Raw genomic sequence first — 14,309 nt, 5'->3', positions numbered from 1 at the left:
CCTACATTTTATAGCTTCATTGGAATATCAATGTACAGTGAAATATTGGTTAATCGAAACCATATCATCAGACCGAAATTGTGGTTCTTTTAAGGCGAAGATCTTGGTCTTTTTTAATCCGACAAAAACCCAGGTGTATTAAACGACGATTTCAACATCACCGGTATCTAAAGAAGGTATAAAAAAAAACCAACATACTACAGGACCCAGAATAATATACAAAGAAAAAATAGAAAAACCAATCCTCTACCATATAGGCAACAAAAAACGCATTTTTCAAAACATATATTTCTTAAAAGGGAAATATTTATTAGAACGTCGTAACAAAAACAATAATAATTAAAGTAATTCAAAATGTGTCAGTGTCACAATTCAAAAAACAATAAGGTCCGTTGACTTTCTTTGAGAATATTTGTTTCACTATCAAGCCTGCACTAAAAATATGTCTTGTCATGCTCAAAGTTACGCAAAGACTTCTGATTCCTCTACGACAATAGTTTTATAGATCCATTTATTACATCGGTGATCCGTTTATTTGGCAATCGCCAATGACCGTCAGCAGGGTTTAAGAACATTTGTTGTTCGACCTGTTAGTCAAATGCGTTTTGTTAAAATATACTTTTTCACTCTTTTGGTCTTTTGGAAAATGTTGTTTGTGCTGTATTTAGACCCCTCTAACAAGAAATTTGTTTTGCATGCACACGTATAAAAATTGCGGTTTTATCCAACGAAATCATAGGTTTGAACGTTGTTTTCAATTTAGACTTATTATATATATATATATATATATATATATATATATATATTGAAGTGAAAAGTACAGGATTCCAGCCCCGGTCGGGGAGGAAGTAAAGAATCTGAAATAAAATAAGCTCATTTTTAATATATTAAAGTAAGCATGCTTATTACTTATATACTGCTTCTTATCTCTTTTTATGGAAAAAAAAAGCACAAAAATCATATGTTATCAATTCACATTTAAAACATTGATTATACCTTTCATAGCTAACAGTGCCTTTCATATATCTCTATGACCTTACTGACTTTATAAAAATTATCATGTTAGGTGATAAATCATGAAAATCTTTTACATAAAATCTACCTGATTTAAGGATTTTTCTCACTCAGAAAATAATGTGTTTGTTATTTGTTTCTTTTGTTGAAAGAAAAAAACATTTTTATTTTTGTATAACTGTTAAGATCATTCACAGACCTTTCTAAAACTGGTTTTAGTTTTAAAATCCATCAAGTAATAACAATTTAGAGTTCTTTTTGTGTTTGTGTGTGTTCAAATAGGAAAAACGGAGCTTTTTTTTTGGTGAAGTGTACATTGTGACGTCATTGCTTTTGTGACATCATGACCTTATGATGTCATAATTTAGCATTGTACAACCATAACAGAGTGTATATTTTTTGAAAAATGAAAGGGAAAAGGAAAAGAAACCAATTTAAGGTTGGTTACCAAGCACATCTATTGTGAAATGAATTCTTAGCAACAAATCAAGATTGTGGTGTCAGTAATAGTGTTACTACATCCACAGCTCCATCTACACAGGTTTTAAAAAATTCATCTGTGCAAGTTTCACCTGCATCACCTAAACTTGAATTTTCTTATTCCACTACAAATTTGACACCTTAAACCACCACAGATTCTGTCTGGTTACCCCGACTTACTGAAAAGGAGTTCAAGTTGTACTCAAAAGAGAGTTACGTTTAGAAATAATATGTAGCCCAACAAACTGAAAATTGCGCTACTATGGTCAAACTACTAAGACCCCATAAATTGTCTGATTATTATCTAGATGGATATTTAGAGGAGAAAAGTACTGAAAACAGAATAGTAGATAGAGATCTTAACACTTTAATGATTAATAATCTTATAATTTGTAATATAAATAAAAGTCCAAATTGTGATGTTCCACATTTTGAACTGGTACAAGAGAGTCACTGGGGTCTCGGTTGGATTTGGAAAATGAAATGTACCAAGTGTAAATTTATTTGAGAAAAATATAAACGGTTTAGAGAAATTAACACCGGACGTCCTGGCTGCAAGAGTGCTACAATTAACTACGGGTTTCAGACTGGCGTGATTTACTCTAATATTGGTAATGATACCGCGCGAGTACTTTTGACTAGTTCATGTATTCCTCCTATGGCAAAAACAACAATGCAGAGAATATCAAATAATGTTTGTGACAAGGTTGTAAAACTTGCTGAGAATGAAACGGAACAAGTGGTTGAGAATTTCAGAAGGAGAAATCAAAGCTTAGGTTTAAATAAAAATAGTCCTGTAAAATTACAAATGGATGGTATCTATCAGAGTGTTCATATCGAAAGTAGACATGAAATGCTACAAAATAAATCACAAGCAATTGGTATTGCCTGTGAAAATGAAACAGACAATCATGATATCATAGGTTTTCACTTAATAAACAAACTATTCTGGGTTGGTGCATGGTTACGCGGTAAAGGGTATGCTGTTGAATGTCCTAATCTTGAGTAATGCACAGCAAACACTAATAGGTATGATCCCTTGAGTGAGAAGGATCTTGGATCTTGGGTATGGAATAGGGTAAAAAAATGGCCAAACTTGATTTACTGAGGATTATTGTACTACTGATGGGGATGCAAAAAGTGTACAAGGTTTACAAGAAGCAATGCAAGAAATATTTGACCCTTTATGGTCAGTAAATAGACTTGCATATACTTTACACAGGAGTCAAAGTCAGTTCCGTGAAGTACAAAGAGCGAAATTTAGTGTCAGTATGTTCCTTGGAGCTACAAAGGACCAAAAAATGATATTAAAGTAGCTTTTTCCAATGATTTTAAATTACGGTAACACGGTATGATGAAATCATTATTTGCAAAATATAATGGGGACTGAAAAAAAATTTCCAAATGTTTGCCTCGTATTGTTAAGTCTGTGGTAAATTGTTTTAGCGGTAATTGCAGTGATACATGTAGATGGAGCATATCACTATGTAATGGTGGTTAAAAAAAACTAGCTGGTGGTACAAATCTATTACAAAATGGGTCTTTGAAACCAACCAAGACAGACAAAATATAATAGAATCATTGTTAGAATTGAAACTTTCTCAGACCGCTTTAAATCAGATGCAATTTTTCAGCAATACAAACAAGTGTGAGTCCGTCAATAGAAAAATTCTACATACCTACCTAAAAATAAGATTTTTTTCACGCAATGTCATAGGCCGTGTATCTGCAGCAGTCTTGAGAGTCAATAATAAAAGAGATGTTGCATTGGCTAAGACTATGAAAGCTGTAGTCTGTGCTCTAGGTAAAAAGTCTCGTGCTGTAGTGGCTCTGAAAAAATACGAAAACATGAAATATATGGAAAAAAAAAGTTTACGAGTCAAATTTAACAGGTTACAGGCTCGCAAAAAGCAGGCTATCAATTTCTTCTTAAACAAGAAAGTGCGAAAAAGCGGATATAAAAAACATCAGTTAGAACCTAAGCTATGTCAGAATGCAAGTCCCAAAGAATTCGTTCCACAGTCAGGTTGTAGTTTTTGGCCATGTTAACATTTGTATTAAAAGGTTACTCAATTGTTTTTTTTTTCAGCCTTTCAGGAAGCTGCTGCATTAATTTAATTATTTGTTTAGAGTGATTAATATATCTTCTCATAAAAAAAAATATTTTCAGGAATGCATGTGCATGTTTTGAGTTAGTTGTATTTTTTATATTTAAAAGTTTGTTTCATTTTAATAAACAATTATGAAAATAGGAAAATGGTACCAGACACTGAAATAAACCTTGTATCAGACACAAACATTATTTCGTATGTCCCAATGCATGCGTGCATTCATCCACAATACATGCATTCATTCGAAAAGACAAACAATGAAATAGAGTAAAATTTAAAATAAAATAAAGCCATGTAAAATGAATATTACAACATTTACAGTTAAACTTTGTAAATTAATGTCATATTTGCAATTATTTTCATTCTAATATTCTTTATTTTGTTTTTGTTGTCTTATTTTGATAGTTATTGTATTTTGTTTATTTGTTTGTCTCTATGTTTCACTTTCATTTAGTTCTTTAAGCATGTTAACTTCATCTGATTGAATGTACCAATTTTCTGACACACTGAAATGAAACCATCAAGGGTTACTCCCCTTGCACTGTAAATAATGGTAAACACTGGTAAAACAACACATAAAGGTTTGTCCTTGAGCTTATAAACTTGTATTAACATGTTCCATGTTTGTTTTAGTATCTTGGGGGTGTAAGGGTGGACTTTTCTCCCATTTTCATTTTTTACTTTGTTAAAAACTCAAATGATTGATGTGGAGGTAAAAAGTGCAAGGCCTACTTGCACCTTCACTTAAATTTCTTAAATTAAAATCATGACAAACCACAATTTTAGATTTAGCATGCAGTTAGTATAGGGTGAGCCATGCACAATATGTGTGGTGCATATATTTTTTGCTGGTAGTTAATTTCCCGAGTTTCTAAAACAATATGGTCTGCATTCATTCACACAATGCATTGTGACAAAGGTGTAAGGCATCTAAATTTTTGTCTAAATAGAGTGATTTCAACTGCCAAATGGTTGCTAAACTTGCTACATTCATTTTTGTTCTTTTGCCATTTTGGTAAGTAACATTTATCATCCTTAAAATATAATTGTTTCTCCTCTGAGTGGCCCCTGTCAAAATGTTGCATGCCCCATTTTCTGTCTCTTCACTGTTTAAAAGCACAAAATTTGTATATTTTTGATAAACATCAAATGTATTGGCCATTGTGTATTGTTTTTAATAAAATAGCACTAAAAGAGTGTAACAGAACTGATTTCAGCAGCTATCAACCTAAATTGTGGTCATTGAACCATGAAATACTCCATCACCTTTGAAATTTGACTTTACAATTTTGGTCAAGATGCGTAATTCATTTCCCATAGGGGGTAATGGTAACATTTTCCTCTGTTGCTCCGTCCATATCGTTAAATTGAATATGTATGATGGCTCATATCGAAGCTGAGATATTTATACATGTCTGGTTAAATTTTCGGGGTAGCAAGTGTGATTAGTTTTCGAACCCCGAAAGATGGTGAAAAATGTCATTTTCCTCATGAAATAATCCCAAAATCTGATCATAAAATTCAATAAAACATTTGCCCTTTCTAATCATTTATTTAAAGTCAAATCTTCATATTTGTTTTCTCATCACATCAGCTCTATAAAACAGTTCTTATAGTTCAATTATGTCCATTTATAAAATCACAGCATCCACAATTGTATGACGGACTGATTTTTTTTTTAATTACGTAATCCGAGTTCCTCATCTCAAGGTCCATTAGGATATTGACCCATATACACCGGATAAAACCCATCATCATCCCTCAAGGTTTTCAATTTCTGGCAATATTTTAGGCGCCAATCTATAACTTCTTTGGTTTGTTCCACAAAAAATATCCTGATTTCGATTTTCTAAGTTCAAACCCAATTGCTTTCATTATTCTTCTGAGCTTCGACCTACTGAATATCACAAGCTTATAAAATGTTTCGAAGAATTTTATTTAGCGGTTGGAAAAATCCCCTTTTTAGCCAAATGTTCAATGGATTAATGGATTGCAGATAGTATTTCCCTGTCGTAAATAGTTTGTTTTGTACGTTTCAATAACTTTAATCTCAACAGGCTATGCACCATCCTTAAGCTGGTCAACAAGAGACCCCACACACCCATAGCTTCAACCAGTTAAAAAGGCTACTCTTTCAGTTACAGTATTTTTGGTTACAGTTAAATTTTTGTCAAATAGTCTGACAGCAACATTGCAAATTAAATCTATGTTAGATTGTGATAATTCTTTTCCTTCATTGCCGATATGCTGATTGAATATTTTACAATGTTTAGAATTAGAAGTCTGACCTTGAGTGTCTTCTGATGGACGTTTTCTACATTTCTTTCTGTTGTGACCTTTTCCCCCAAATATACTGCAGTGTCCATGGTGGTGTCTGGAATTGTGGCCAGTAGCTCCACAAACGGAACACTTCAAATACAAACAAAGAAAGAAAATTACTTCGACCTGGTGTACATTTCTAATAGATGCCGTCGCAGTTTTATACTGGTTCTGTACATTTGTTTATTTATTAATAATAATAACATCATTTAAACTATTAATATCATGTTTTATTGTCGTTGCTTTTTGTCATGTGGTGTAAACGTAAGCCTCCCTTCCCCCAACAAAAATACGACTTTTAATCAAGTTTAATTTTGTAATTTTATTTTTTTCAAACATGTTCTTTACTGCAGAGGTACTATCCTTGCTTATATAAATAAATAATATATTGATACATTTATGCACGTTTTAATTTAATCAATATACATATAAACAGTTTAAATGTAAAATAATCATAACTTAATCCAATCAAATTACTCAAGATTCCATAACAATGACCGGTCCACTTCATAAAAAGTAATAGGGGTAAAATGGGTAGGGAGAAAATGACAGAAATTTTAAGTTCATTTTTTGAAATAACGAATGAAAATTTATCAACCAAAAGTTTTGCTATAATTTAAAAAAAAAACATGCCGTAAAATCATTTCTCAAAACACTGCAAAAAAATCATTCTGATTGGTTTAGTTTTATAGTCATAAAGTGCGTTGAAATGAACCGTGGTATAGCAAACATCGAATTCCCTCACAAAATGTTATTACACACTATACCAATTTGATATCGTTTAACGGGGGCGTAGATAATTAGTTTGACGTAGCTTAACCATTTAACCATATCTTAAAATATCTTAAATGACCGCAAGGGAATCTATTTCACTGGTATTAAAATGATTTGAAATGGATTAAAATAAATTGAAAAACGGTTTTATTTAAATATTCAGTAATCTTTTCTGAATAGGGTTAATAATACCTTTTTGGCAGATCAATCTAAATTCTGGTTACAGGCTGTTTTGTGGACTGTTGGTTGTCTTTTCGTGGTCTTTTTAGTCATGTTGTAGCTGTTAACGATCCCAAAACGTCACATAAGATTTGTCCTCATGCCAACCATGATCCTAAGCCATTTTCAACGGAAAGTCTTCGTCATAGATGTATGTTCTTAAGACAAAATGCGAATGACAATACTTTTGTTTTATGAAAACCAAAATTCAAGGGATCGTCAGCCATACAATTGAATGATCTGTTTATAACAAAGAGGATGAAGATACCTTCGAATCATCATGAATATAAACATTTCATGGCAATACCATTTGAATTGGGGAAAGTGGGAGGAGAGTTATAAATGATTAATTTGAAAAAATCCGAAAAATGATATACACAAAAACCAAGTCCCCTTTGTATAATTTAGCTGAACAAAGTAGTCCTTATCAACTTCTTGGTACACGTATCTCAATGTAAAACATAACAGCTTGACTTAATTCACTTGCCTCGGATAATTTTTTGTACAACCAAATTTCTGAGGTCATAACCGCTATTAAAGAATAATTATGAAAATATGACAAAGGAGAATAACCTTGAGCCATTTTATTATTGACAAAAATATACAAGATGGCTTCATATGCCGGTTTATACATATACTTATATCATAGACAGTGAAGCATGTCATATCGTCATTTGGGATTTAATCATCATAAACAAAGGAGAATGACCTCGGAATATTGTCTTTTACAATAGTAGACAGGGAGAAGTGCGACAGAGACGTCATCAGGTCTTTTTTATTACACATCCTGTACGAAATGGAGATATGGGCTAAATTTTTTCTGTAAAATTCGTCCTGTACATTTTAAACGAAGGGTTTGACCTCTGATAAAGAATAATTATAAGAAATAAGACAAAAAAGGATAACTTTGAAGTACTTTGTTGTTCATAGATATACAAAGGGGGTTTCTACATGCACTTATCGTAAATGAATTAAGAAGACTCGCGGTCAATTTATTATAATTGTCAAAGATATAGGTAGTGACCTCGGATCGATGTCTTGTACATCAGTTGATAAGGGGAGACGGCCGAGACGACCTCAGGATATTGTGTGAAACTCAAAATTGCCCAAGGTCCGTTCCGAAAGTGAAGAATAATTTTGTAAAATAAGACAGAAGAAATAATTAGGCATTTAGAAATACAGAAATGATTGAATGTAAAGATATACAATGAATACAATAATAATATCATAAGATGTAAGCTTACATTTAAAAGAGAATAAATGTAATATATTTTGGGTTGACTGAAAAGTAAATTAATTTACCTTAATATTTTAGAATCGTGTAACTTTCACAGCTTTGAGAGATGTCTTTTACTTATTATTTGATGTTTGAAAGACCCCTTCAAAATTTCTGATGAAGCATTAAATTTTTTCAGAAGTATACTTTGGATGCTTCAAGAATGAATTAAAAAAAAAAACAGAACAAGTTTGAAAAGGCAAAACATGGTACTTTCAATATATTTAAATAACCAACTAATTATCTTGAATGACTTTCAAGAAACAACCAATAATTTGAAGTATTCAGGTAGTGGATTTAAATCATGAAATAATATTTAAAATTGAAATCGGGGTTTGAAAACCAGTGAAGCCAAACAAAAGTTAAAGGTAATATTTAAATTATTTCCCTTAGTCAACAGTAATCAGATCGAGGATCATTCTAACAATTGTTTAGTGATATCCTGGATCCTACTAGAAATTTAGTACAATCTAAAATCCTCCTAGTACAAATCTGGATATCCCAATTTCTACAACTTGATATTGTAATTCGGATTTGTACTTGATTTTAATTAGTATAATACAGAATTTCAATTTCTTCTAGTAGATGTAGGAATTCTTATATGTACTAGGAGGTGTCTGGATTCCAATTTGTACTGTAACATATACAAAGCTCGTCAATTTATCACTTACGAAATGGGGATGTAGATTTTCACTAACTAATTCATCATATTTTCCTTCTACAGTCAGAGCTTTGTATGAAATAAATTGGATCATTCAATTAGTTTTGTACAGTCACTATCTAAATGTATGAATTATCTACTGCAAAATGTCATTGTGATAAAAGAAATTAGTGCCGAAACATTTTCTTATGACCCTAGACCTGAAATATTACTTTGACGCAATAAGGATGTGGTGCTTCATTTCTTAATTACTACTTGTTTAAAATTTAATCATAGAAATTTCAGCTTGTTTTATAGTTGGAGATCCGCAATGAGATGCTAACAATGTCTTTTCTGATTGTTCAAGATACAACGACATCAGAACAGATTTGACAGTCAGTTTCGACAAATGGTCACATGATATAAATATTTCACTCATCACCTCAGAATGTGATCAAATTAGAAAATTGTCTAATTTTTTATGCTATTTTTAAACATATGAAAAAGTCTAAGCTATTTTTTTCTTTTGAATATCATCAGTGAAAACATTTCATGCATCCAACCTTCTTAAAGAGAGGCGAAAGATACCAAAGGGACATTCAAACTCATAAGTCGAAAAGATACTGACAACGCCATTGCAAATAAAGAAAAGACAAAAAACACACAACTGTACACAAAACACTACATAGAAAACTAAAGACTGAGCAACACGAACCCCACCATAAACCGGGGTTTTCTTAGGTGCTCCGGAAGGGTAAGCAGATCCTGCTCCACATGTGGCATCCGTCGTGTTGCTCATAAAAGTACAAATACAAGTCTACTTCGGTAGGTCACATTCGGGGAAAAAAGGACGGGATTGTAGTTACGACAGTTGCAACATATCCGTCATCTGTGAAACAGATATTCCATAACGGGAAACCAACTCGTGATGGTGTCCGTAAAATTCACGAAGGGATGATTTTAACTTCACCACTTAAAACTCGTGTATCGTGTTCACACCATGAGATCTGCTCAGGGTCGAACCCGGGATAGTTAACCCAAATTAATTACCCCAGTTCACATCTAATAAAAATTAACCCACTTAGGGATTTTCCCTCCCTACAAAAAAAGACATGCATGCGCCAAAATGTTAACCCGCATCAGTCCACTGTAGTTGTTTGAAATGTTTTTTCTGCACTCCTGGCTGTTTCTGAAAAATCCGTATTAACCACCTTCGATTCTTTTTCGTGTTTGCGAATAACGTCACAATAACCAAGTTTGCACCGAGTACCGAAATTGCACCCAGTGTGCCGCAAAAAAAATCGATAAATTTCGAATGTGTTAACTTTAAGCATGTGTGCAATTCTTTTTTTTTTTTTTTGGAAGATCGGTTCAACCCCATTTTTAATGATTCAGTTTGAATTCAAAATTAAATTTGTGAAACTTTATAGTAAATAAGCACGGAATAAATCTACAAAATAAACAAAGGAAGGACACTTGTATCTGTTCCTAAATAAACGAAGGTGAAAAAACTCTCAAATTAGGTGGAATTTGGGTACCCTCACGTTAGTTGAATTTATTTAAATATCATGCTTATTAGAAGAGAGAAAAAAAAAAACCACCCAATATAGATAGCTCAATTATTTTCTTCTCTTTGTTGTACGTTAGACCACATTTTTTGTTGCTAAAAACTCATTCTCGTGTCTCTCCCATGATCTGACTGCTGGAATTTTAAATGACGTTAGCAAACGTCATTTGTCAACATATCAAAAACATCACATTAACTGAATGTTTACATATAGAAGGCGAGGTAATTAATCCGGGTTAGCCCCACATTAACTCCACCGAAAATGAGGGGTAATTTTAATCCGGGTTCTCCGCGGTTAAGGCGTTCACACTACCTAAATCTAACCCGGTTTAACTAATTCGGGTCGAACCTGGATTAAAAAGGCATAGTGTGAACGGGGTATTGGTTTAATAGCTTCCTTGTTAGCAGCAACCCGATATCAAGGAAACCATGGTAGGAAATGCAAGCACTGGAATATCGTATCAACTGGGAGATATATACTACATATGCAGGCTCTGCTGGCATGTTGGTACATACAAATAGAAAGTTCACAATGGGGAAGCTGAAATCTTCTCTTCTATCGTAACGTTTTGTTTTCAACTGACCCTCATTGTCAATTGCCAAAGTCAAGATATGAGGCAGACTTAACTGTATCTTTTATCGCAAGTTTGATAGAATAGATGCGTTCAACAATGTCATCAAACTTTGAATTATTTAGCAAGAGACATCATCTACGGAAAATAAAGTTAAAGAATAATGCTAACTTCTTTTCTTTCTACCTAAGAAGCTCCTGTATAAAGTCATCCAAATATGAATAAAGTAACAAGTCGGCAAGAAGAGAAGCACAGTTGGTTCCAATGGGAATGCCGTTGTTTTTTGAAAACCACGTCCTCCAAACGTAACAAATATGTTGTCAATCAAGAAGTCAAGCTTCCTGATAGTGTCAGTTTCAGAGATTTTTTGTTTGAATCAGAGTGATTTTTCACATATTACAATTTATCCCTCCCTAAGACAAGATACTTGTATCTACGTTGGCCATTCTTTTTTATGAAACAAAGCAGGACCAACTCTTTCAATTAGAATTTTAGTTAGAAATGGGGAATACTTGTGTAAAGTGTTGAAAAGACAAACGTGTGAATATTATTGCAAGATGAAAGAGTCTTATGTTGTATGTACTCTAAAAGATCGTTGGAATTTGTTGGTATCCACATCTATTTCACGCCAACTCTAGAATAGGTAGTTTTACAATACCTTTGAATCCCGGTTTTGATTGCTTTAAAAAATTGATTCTAATAATTTAGAAAGAGGTTTCGTGGAGAACTTGGAAGACCCAGCAATATAACGTTGTTTGTAAGAACACTTATGTAATTTAGGTATCCATTACAGTGACGGAAGATCCAGTTCTTCACTTTTGATTGCAATTCTAAAGGAACATAGAACAGATCTATTATTATCCATGATTATCTCCTTGGTAAGTGTCCTTGGGGGTATATGTTGAGTTTCAAAGTGAATTGTCAACATCTAATTCATTTATCAAAATGTATATGTAATGTGATTTAAAAACAAAAACAATGTTGTTTGGGGTTTTATCTGCGGGGACAACAATATATTTGTCATGGAGGTAGGATATGTGTTTTGCAACATTTGGGTCTCCAAAGGTTGATTTAGAATGTGTAGACCCATTCAAGTTTCACTTTTCATGTCTTAAATAATTTACCTCTTTTAAATTTATCTTCCAAAACCAGTAACTGTAACTAATCAATCAATAGTTTACTTATACTCATGTTAGAATTTAGAAGTTTGGTAAATGCATGCTGAATTTAATGTTATATTGTTATCATAATGTATATTGAAAATGACTTAATAAGTTGGTAAAACTTGTGTCTGATACTATTTGAATCATTGATCAAATAAAATTAAAAAATTTAACAGAATTCAGAGTTTTTAATTGAATTTACTTCATGATTAACTCTGAATATTCTTCATGATTAATTATCTTGCATATTGCCCAAATAGTAATGAAGGAATATCATCACGCTATAACCGTAAAGAAATCATCAACCAATCAGTCATAAAAACTTTAATATTCTTATTTGTGTTTGGTAATTTTCCACAATTTGCCAAAACGGACTATTTTTACACATGTTACAGTGTATTATTTTCATTGATTGGTCGAATTTTGATTAACTCTTTAGCTTAATATCAAAATAGGTTTCTTGCGACATCGTTTAGTTATAACCAGTAAATTATTCAAGCGTTCACACTTGTTTTGGAGAACATATAAAATTTTTATTTTAATTTCATGCTTAATAATTGGATACAATACTGTCTAGTTCTCAAAAAAAATAAACAAATAAAGCTGTTACCCGAGAATGTTATCAAAGATGCAGGGATTTTTAAAACGACCATTCTTGTGAAATGTTTTGTCCTACCGTTGATATTTTGTGGTTGAATCATTTTTTAATTATTTTTAGACTCAGGACATTTGACATGCTGATATATTGTATTGACAGCTCCTGTCTATTGTCTAATACCAAATATTGTCCCCTAGATGTCTTTTCGTGTGTTTTTTGATTGTTTGATTTTTGACAAATGAGGTAAACCTAACATCTCTTATTTAGATATATGCCATGCGTTTTTACAATTGAGAATATAATATACTAAGAGACATTTTGATTGCACCGTACAATTTATAGTCTCCAATTTAATTACATAAAGAAATCTTCAATTTATCTATGTCCAGATTATCTTTGAAAACTAAACAAAGTTGTGACTGTTATGTACAGTATGAAGTTGTAGACAAAGTTTAAATGAATAAAGAGAATAATAAAATGAAATAATTTATTCATATTTTATATCAAATTTCGTCGAACAATGATGTATTAGATAACGATAACATTATTGCGTAAAAATAGACCGTAACACCTATTAATATTTAAACTATCGCAAAGTATGTTTTAATCATTAAGATCAGGTGTTTGTAATATGAGAACTTCTCACATGTATATGAATGTTTCATATTTTGAAAGTTTGAAAGGCGTTGTATATTTTGAGGAAAAAATAATTTATTCAATTTTGATTTTAACTTCTATTAATATATATTTACGCAAGAATTGCAGAGTTTCTAAATGTTGATTGCAAATCTTAAATGTTCTAATTTTGATATTCTCTTATTTACGACGACTGAAATCCTTTGGAATGAATTAGAATTTTGAATACAAAACGTATTTGAATTGTGAATTTGGAATGATATGTCCATCGTGACTTATTTGTTTGTTTTGTGAATATTTGTAAGGTTCTCCTTGCGGTATAACCGTTTAGCCACAATCAAAAGATCAGTTATATATACCTTCTTTTTATTCTTAGGTAAATTAAAAAAAATAGGTTTTGCTGTGTTTAGCCATATATAATAATTTGTAATTTAAATCATTAACAAAACAAAATTGAACATGATGCCGTCAGTATCGAAAAATCAATCTATGGAACTGTTGCCCTCAACACTTTGATAAGGATGCAAAGTCTTTCTAAACGAATCTTCTTGTAAAATAGACAAACCAATAATAAACCATTCCTATTTGATTCTTCATTTGAACGAACAATTAAGGAAAGGAGAAAACAAAGACTAGTATTATATATACATCAATTTCTTGTAGTAATGTAACAGATGAGATTTAACCTGATGAATAAAGAAGAAATGCAATGAGCAATAAAAATCAAGCTGTATTTATGAAGATAAAAACTATGTTTGAATCTAAACAGAGAAATAATTTCTATAAAAACCTAATAAGGAGATTTTCACTTTTGTTCACTATGGTATAGTGAGTTTTATCTAATGGCCTGACTAGCGTTTTCAGTGCAAGATGTGTACAATATACATACTAAAAAGGGGGTTTAAATCTAAATAAAATAGTTTGAGTCAGTCACATATGT

Source organism: Mytilus californianus, unplaced genomic scaffold (genome assembly GCF_021869535.1).
Source record: "Mytilus californianus isolate M0D057914Y unplaced genomic scaffold, xbMytCali1.0.p SCAF_16, whole genome shotgun sequence".
Lineage (NCBI taxonomy): Eukaryota > Metazoa > Mollusca > Bivalvia > Mytilida > Mytilidae > Mytilus > Mytilus californianus.
The sequence above is the reverse complement of the archived record's forward strand: the minus strand, read 5'-3'. Positions refer to the sequence as shown.